The sequence below is a fragment of the Mustelus asterias genome, chromosome 26 (genome assembly GCF_964213995.1).
Source record: "Mustelus asterias chromosome 26, sMusAst1.hap1.1, whole genome shotgun sequence".
Lineage (NCBI taxonomy): Eukaryota > Metazoa > Chordata > Chondrichthyes > Carcharhiniformes > Triakidae > Mustelus > Mustelus asterias.
In genome coordinates, this window is record NC_135826.1 from 5,842,948 (window position 1) to 5,850,031 (window position 7,084).

The following is a 7,084-nucleotide window of genomic DNA, read 5'->3' on the forward strand; positions in this document are numbered from 1 at the left end:
ACTGAATGATTAATTTGCACCTTGAATGATTTTTTTCTTGCAAGACTGAAAAGTAGAGGAGAGAAGGCGAGATGAGTTAGACAGTACGGATTAAAGCAGCGTGTGAGACTGTGAGACTTATTGACACCGCAGTTTTTCAATGCATAAATTATGCTGTAACACACAAACAGAATCTGCCTGCGCCACTATGGCTGGCAAAATAAATGTCAAGATTCATTCGAACTTGTGAATCAGGAGTAGGAGTAGGCCACACAGCCCCTCAAGCCTGCTGTGCCATTCAATAAGATCATGGCTGATCTGATTGGAACCTCCCACTCACCCCCACATGACCTTCCACCTGTCAGTGCCTATGTGTGTGAGCTTCACATTATTTAAAAGCTCCTGAAGTAACACCGAACTCAGGGATTGATAGGCGGTACGTTCCAGAAGGGAGGGAAAACTAGCTCCATAGCTCTGATGTCTGGGCATGAGGTTCATGTAACCCTGTTGGTAGAGCAGAAACGGACACCTTGTGGTGCAGTGGTAGTGTCCCTATCTCTGGGCCAGAAGTTTTGGGTTCAAGTCCCACTTCAGGGAGATGGCCGTGGAAGGTATGTTCAAAATGTGGCCAAATGTGGTGTGTTTGGAGTTTAACATGAATAAGAGGGGGAGAACTCAGTGCAGCACCAAGTATCAACCTGTTAATCCTTCCAAAACACCTGATGGCAGATAGTAACAGTGGAAGAGTTGCCTGGTTAACCGTACTACATAAGGCTGAAATACTTTGCAAAACACAACTGTGGACAAATCTGAGGGAATTCAGAGAGCGGCACGGTGGCACAGTGGTTAGCACCGCTGCCTCACAGCACCAGGGCTTCAGGTTCAATCCCAGCCTCGGATCACAGTCTGTGTGCAGTTTGCACATTCTCCCCCGTCTGCGTGGCTTTCCTCCGGGTGCTCCAGTTTCCTCCCACAGTCCACAGATGTACCTAACACAGATCTGTTGGGTTAGGTGAATTGGACATGCTAAATTGCCTCTTGGAGTCCAAAAGGTGTGAAGGTAAATGTGGTGTGTTACGGGGATAGGGCCTGGGTAAGATGTTCTTTCAGAGAGTCAGTGCAGACTCGATGGGCTGAATGGCCTCCTTCTACACTATAGGGATTCTATCATACCAAGGCCATGGTTGCCAATGCCCTCTTAGGACATGGTGCTGGAAGGCGGAGGAAGAGCAGAAGATTACAGTGAAGAAAACAATAACGTCAGCTAATTACATTTATGTAACACTTTTAACATGGAAAACATTACAAATTATTTCACAGGGATAAAATGGGCAATGAGTAGGAGGTGAATTAGCAGATGTGTCTCGAAGCTTGAAATGGCAGGAAGAGCTGAAAGGATGATGTGTTTGGGAGTGTAACATGATAACATGAAGAAGATGCTCACTGTGTCACACCAATAAAATGGAAAGAGGCACAAGAAAAGGTGGGGAGTAAACAGTTGCAATTACCATCAGATTGCTTCAGTCTGAGCCATACATTACACATACCTTGAAATGTGCCACAACAAACCACAACCTGAGGGATTTAATCCAGAATAAAATACTGGGCTGAAAGGCCTTTGACCTCAAACTTCCGTTTTTGTTTCTCTCTTCACAGATGCTGTCTGACCTGCTGAATATTTCCACAGATTTCTGTTTATCTGAGTGGTTTTGATTTTGGCCCATCCAGGATGTAAGAAATGGGAGCCGGAATAAGTCTCAGCTCCCAGAGTCAATAAGGTCATTGCTGCTCTGATTGTGACATTTCCCACTGTCCTGTCTGTCTCCCCATAATCCTCGACTCCTTTGCTGAACAAAATCTGTCTTGCTCAGCCTTGAATATATTCATTTACTCAGCCTTCACTGCAGGCTGGAGTGGAGAGAATTCCAAAGACTCACAACCCCCTGAGAGAAGAAATTCTTCCTCATTTCTGTCTAGAATCGGGGACCCCTTATTTTGAAACTTTGCCCCCGAGTTGCATATTCCCCTACAAGGGTGTGGGATCCTCTGTATGGTTTGTATTAGTTAGGCTTCATTTTAAGGTACTTCAGCCCATGGAACTGAGTGTGCTATGCTGTAAAGCTAACTTGAGCTAACTTGGTCACATTTTAAAACTCAGCTTGGAATTCTGGGTTTTGAGCTTAGAAATTGACTATATTTGAAAGAACAAGGCAAGCAAAGTTTTGTATAAACAGAAGCTTTCATGGTCACACAGCTGTGAATTGTTTTTGAAAGCTGGTACTGCCTGTGCCCAGCTATTTCATAACACAAGATAACCAAAAAGTTATAATGTTCTATACAGTTATGTTGTGTTCAGTTCGATCCAGACTATGTTTGGAGTTCTTTGGCCAGCAGAATATTGCTTCTGCTGCTTTCTCTTCCTCTCTCTCTCAAGTAATCCTCTTTTGTTTCTGTTATGTTAATTTTAAATGATGCTCAATAAAGAAGTCTCAAAATCGTTCCAATTGCCCACGGTTTATTTGGAGGAATGAATGCATCCTACAAGGGGAAACATCCTCTCAGCATCTAGCCTGTCTGTTAAGCCCCCTAAGAATCTTATATGTTTCAATAAGATCACCTCTCATTCTTCTGAACTCCAATGAGTGTAACCTACTCCAACCTTTCCTCAGAAGGCAATGTTTTCATCCCAGGAATTAGCATGGTGAATCTTCAATGCAAATACCATAGTATCCCTACAGTGCAGAAAGAGGCCCATTCGGTCCTATGAGTCTGCACCGCCTCTCTGAAGGAGCATTCCATCCTAGCCCTCTCCTCTGCCCTATACCCATAATCCTGCCTATTTACCACGACTAATCCATCTAACCGACACATCTTTGGACTGTTGGAGGAAACCAAAGCACTCAGAAGAAACCCACACAGACATGGGGAGAATGTGCAAACTCCACACAGACAGTCACACGAGGCCGGAATTAAACCCGGGTCCCTAGTGATGTGAGGCAGCAGTGCTAACCACTGTGCCACTGTGCCGCCCAAGTAGGTCCCTCCTTAACTAAGATGAACAAATCTGTGCATAATACAATTGTGGTCTCACAAATGCCCTGTACAGTTAAAGCAAGACTTCCCTACTTTTATATTCCATTCCCCCTCATAATAATGGCCAACATTCCATTTGCCTTCCTAATTGATAATAGGCACCACATCATCTCAAATTTTTTTAAGAATGGCTGGAATCTGGGTTAGCAAGAAAAATAATTATAAACCCATTTCAAAAAAAGCTAAGCTGAAGTATGTTGAAAGTATATAACAGATCTGGTAGTATTTGGAAAGAAGGAAAAGACTTGCTGCTATTTCAGAAAGAGACCATTTAATGGCTCTTTAAAGACTGAGGAAGTAAAGTAAAGTTTATTTATTAGTCACAAGTAGGCCTACATTAGCAATGAAGTTATTGTGAAAATCCCCTCGTTGCCACACTCCGGCGCCTGTTCGGGTACACTGAGGGAGAATTTAGCGTGGCCAATGCACCTAACCAGCACTTGTTTTGGACTGTGGGAGGAAACCGGAGCACCTGGAGGAAACATACACAGATACAGGGTGAACGTACAAACTCCGCATAGTCACCCAAGCCAGGAATTGAACCTGGGTCTCTGGCGCTGTGAGGCAGCAGTATTAACCACTGTGCCACTGTGTCACCCCAAGTGTCTTTCCCAAAAGTGTCAAACTCTCCTTAGATGTTGATGGCATGGGGTCAAACATGAGAAGTAAGTGGGAGATCTGTTTCCCTCCTCATGTGTTACATCTGATTCTCTCCTCAAAGGAAGAGGTGATGGCCTAGTGGTATTATTGCTAGACTATTAATCCAGAAACTTAGCTAATGTTTTGGGGACCTGGGCTTGAATCCCACCAGGGCAGATGGTGAAATTTAAATTCAATTAAAAATATCTGGAACTAAGAATCTACTGATGACCATGAGACCATTGTCGACTGTTGGAAAAACCCATCTGGTTCACTGATATCCTTTAGGGAAGGAAATCTGCTGTCCTTACCTGGTCTGGCCTACATGTGGCTCCAGAGCCCTCAGCAATGTGGTTGACTCTCAACTGCTCTCTGAAATGGCCAAGCGAGCCACACAGTTCAAGAACAACTAGGGATACTGGTCAGCCAGTGACACCCATTTCCCACAAATGAACCAAATAAAGTTTTATCCTTCCTTGGGTAGTAGGCTCTTCTGTACCTGATCGAATGTTACTTCAGTTTAAACTTGTTTATTAGTGTCACAAGAAAGGCTGACATTAACACTGCAATGAAGTTACTGTGAAAATCCCCTAGTCGCCACACTCTGGCGCCTGTTCGGGTACACTGAGGGAGAATTTAGCATGGCCAATGCACCTAACCAGCACGTCTTTCAGACTGTGGGAGGAAACCGGAGCACTCGGAGAAAACCCACACAGACATGGGGAAAATGTGCAAACTCCAGACAGTGACCCAAGCCGGGAATCAAACCTGGGTTCCTGGCACTGTGAGGCAGCAGTGCTAACCATTGTGGACTGAATGCATAGAGCAACCTATCTTCCAGCTCCATTTAAATAGCGAGTAAGTTTAAGTGTTCAAACAGACAGTTTTTAATTGCCCCGATGTTTTATCTCCTGGGTTGCTTGTGACGGCGAAGATTCACCCTAAACTCTTGGAGGCTCCAGGTCAATCCTGGAGAGTTGGCGACCCCCCTGCTCCCATCCTTAGCTGCTGAAACAAAAACAGAAAGTGCTGGAGACACTCAAGATGAAGGGTCATCCAGACTGTGAAACGTTAGTTCGATTCTCTGATTCGATTCACGGTCCAACCAAGAACACACCCGTCAACTCAACACTCTGATCAAGGCCTTTGATCCGGACCTTCAAAGTACCCTCCGTGCTCTCATCCCACGTACTCCCCGTGTTGGAGATCTCTACTGCCTCCCAAAGATACACAAGGCAAACAAACCCAGCCGTCCCATCGTATCAGGAAATGGGACCCTGTGCGAGAACCTCTCCGGCTATGTCGAGGGCATCTTGAAACCCATTGTACAAAGAACCCCCAGCTTTTGTCGCGACACTACGGACTTCCTACAGAAACTCAACGCACGGGGAGCAGTTGAACCAGGAGCACTCCTCGTCACAATGGATGTCTCGGCATTCTACACCAGCATCCCCCACGATGATGGCATTGCTGCAATGGCCTCAGTACTCAACGCCGTCAACTGCCAGTTTCCAGATGCAATTTTACAACTCATCCGCTTCATCCTGGACCACAATGTCTTCATCTTCAACAAACAGTTCTTCAGCCAGACACACGGAACAGCCAATTCGCACCTCAATATGCCAACATCTTCATGCACAGGTTCGAACAAGACTTCTTCACCGCACAGAACCTTCAGCCGATGCTATACACTAGATACATCGATGATATTTTCTTCCTTTGGAGTCATGGTGAGCAATCACTGAAACAACTATATGATGACATCAACAAGTTCCATCCCACCATCAGATTCACCATGGACTACTCTCCGGAATCGGTTGCATTCTTGGATACACGCATCTCCATTAAGGACGGTCACCTCAGCACTTCACTGTACCGCAAGCCCACGGATAACCTCACGATGCTCCACTTCTCCAGCTTCCACCCTAAACACGTTAAAGAAGCCATCCCCTACGGACAAGCCCTCCGTATACACAGGATCTGCTCAGATGAGGAGGATCGCAACAGACACCTCCAGATGCTGAAAGATGCCCTCATAAGGACAGGATATGGCGCTCGACTCATCGATCGACAGTTCCGACGCGCCACAGCGAAAAGCCGCACCGACCTCCTCAGAAGACAAACATGGGACACAGTGGACAGAGTACCCTTCGTCGTCCAGTACTTCCCCGGAGCGGAGAAGCTACGGCATCTCCTCCGGAGCCTTCAAGATGTCATTGATGAAGACGAACATCTCGCCAAGGCCATCCCCACACCCCCACTTCTTGCCTTCAAACAACCACGCAACCTCAAACAGACCATTGTCCGCAGCAAACTACCCAGCCTTCAGGAGAACAGTGACCACGACACCACACGACCCTGCCACAGCAACCTCTGCAAGACGTGCTGGATCATCGACACGGATGCCATCATCTCACGTGCGAACACCATCTACCAGGTACACGGTACCTACTCTTGCAACTCGGCCAACGTTGTCTACCTGTAACGCTGCAAGAAAGGATGTCCCGAGGCATGGTACATTGGGGAAACCATGCAGACGCTGCGACAACGGATGAATGAACACCGCTCGACAATCACCAGGCAAGACTGTTCTCTTCCTGTGGGGGAGCACTTCAGCAGTCACGGGCCTTCAGCCTCTGATCCTCAGGTAAGCGTTCTCCAAGGTGGCCTTCACGACACACGACAGCGCAGAGTCGCTGAGCAGAAACTGATAGCCAAGTTCCGCACACATGAGGACGGCCTAAACCGCGATGTTGGATTTATGTCACATTATCAGTAACCCCCACAGCTTGCCTCCTGGACTTGCAGAATCTCACTAGCTGTCCTGTCTGGAGACAATACACATCTCTTTAACCTGTGCTTAATCCTCCCTCCACCCTCATTGTCTGTATCTTTAAGACCTGGCTGGCTGTAGGGATTCGCATTCTAATCAGTATTCTGTAACTTGATTTTGTGTCTCTGTGCCCTGTTTGAGAGCAGATTTCCACTCCATCTGACGAAGGAGCAGCGCTCCGAAAGCTTATGGTATTTGCTACCAAATAAACCTGTTGGACTTTAACCTGGTGTTGTTAAAACTCTTATTGTGTTTACCCCAGTCCAACGCCGGCATCTCCACGTCATCGATTCTCTCCCCAAAGACGCTCAGACCTGCTGAGATTTTCCAGCATTTTCTGTTTTAGTTTCAGATTCAGGGGGGATCAGGAATTTGATGATCAGCCATGATCAAAGTGAATGGTGGAGCAGGCTCCAAGGGCCAAATGGCCCACTCCTGCTTCTAGTTTCTATTCCAGCAGCCGCAGTATTTTGCCTTTATCATTGCTGCTGACAAACGTTGTATTTTTGATTTGTTCCAGGGCTCTGGCACTCGCTGTTA

The 7,084-nt window shown here is 46.5% G+C and overlaps 1 protein-coding gene across 1 annotated transcript in view; it reads right to left on the reverse strand.

Moving 5' to 3' along the window:
* LOC144479440 (tight junction protein ZO-3-like) overlaps nt 1-7,084 on the reverse strand; it is a 335,349-nt gene that overhangs the window by 192,291 nt on the left and 135,974 nt on the right. The window lies entirely within an intron of this gene.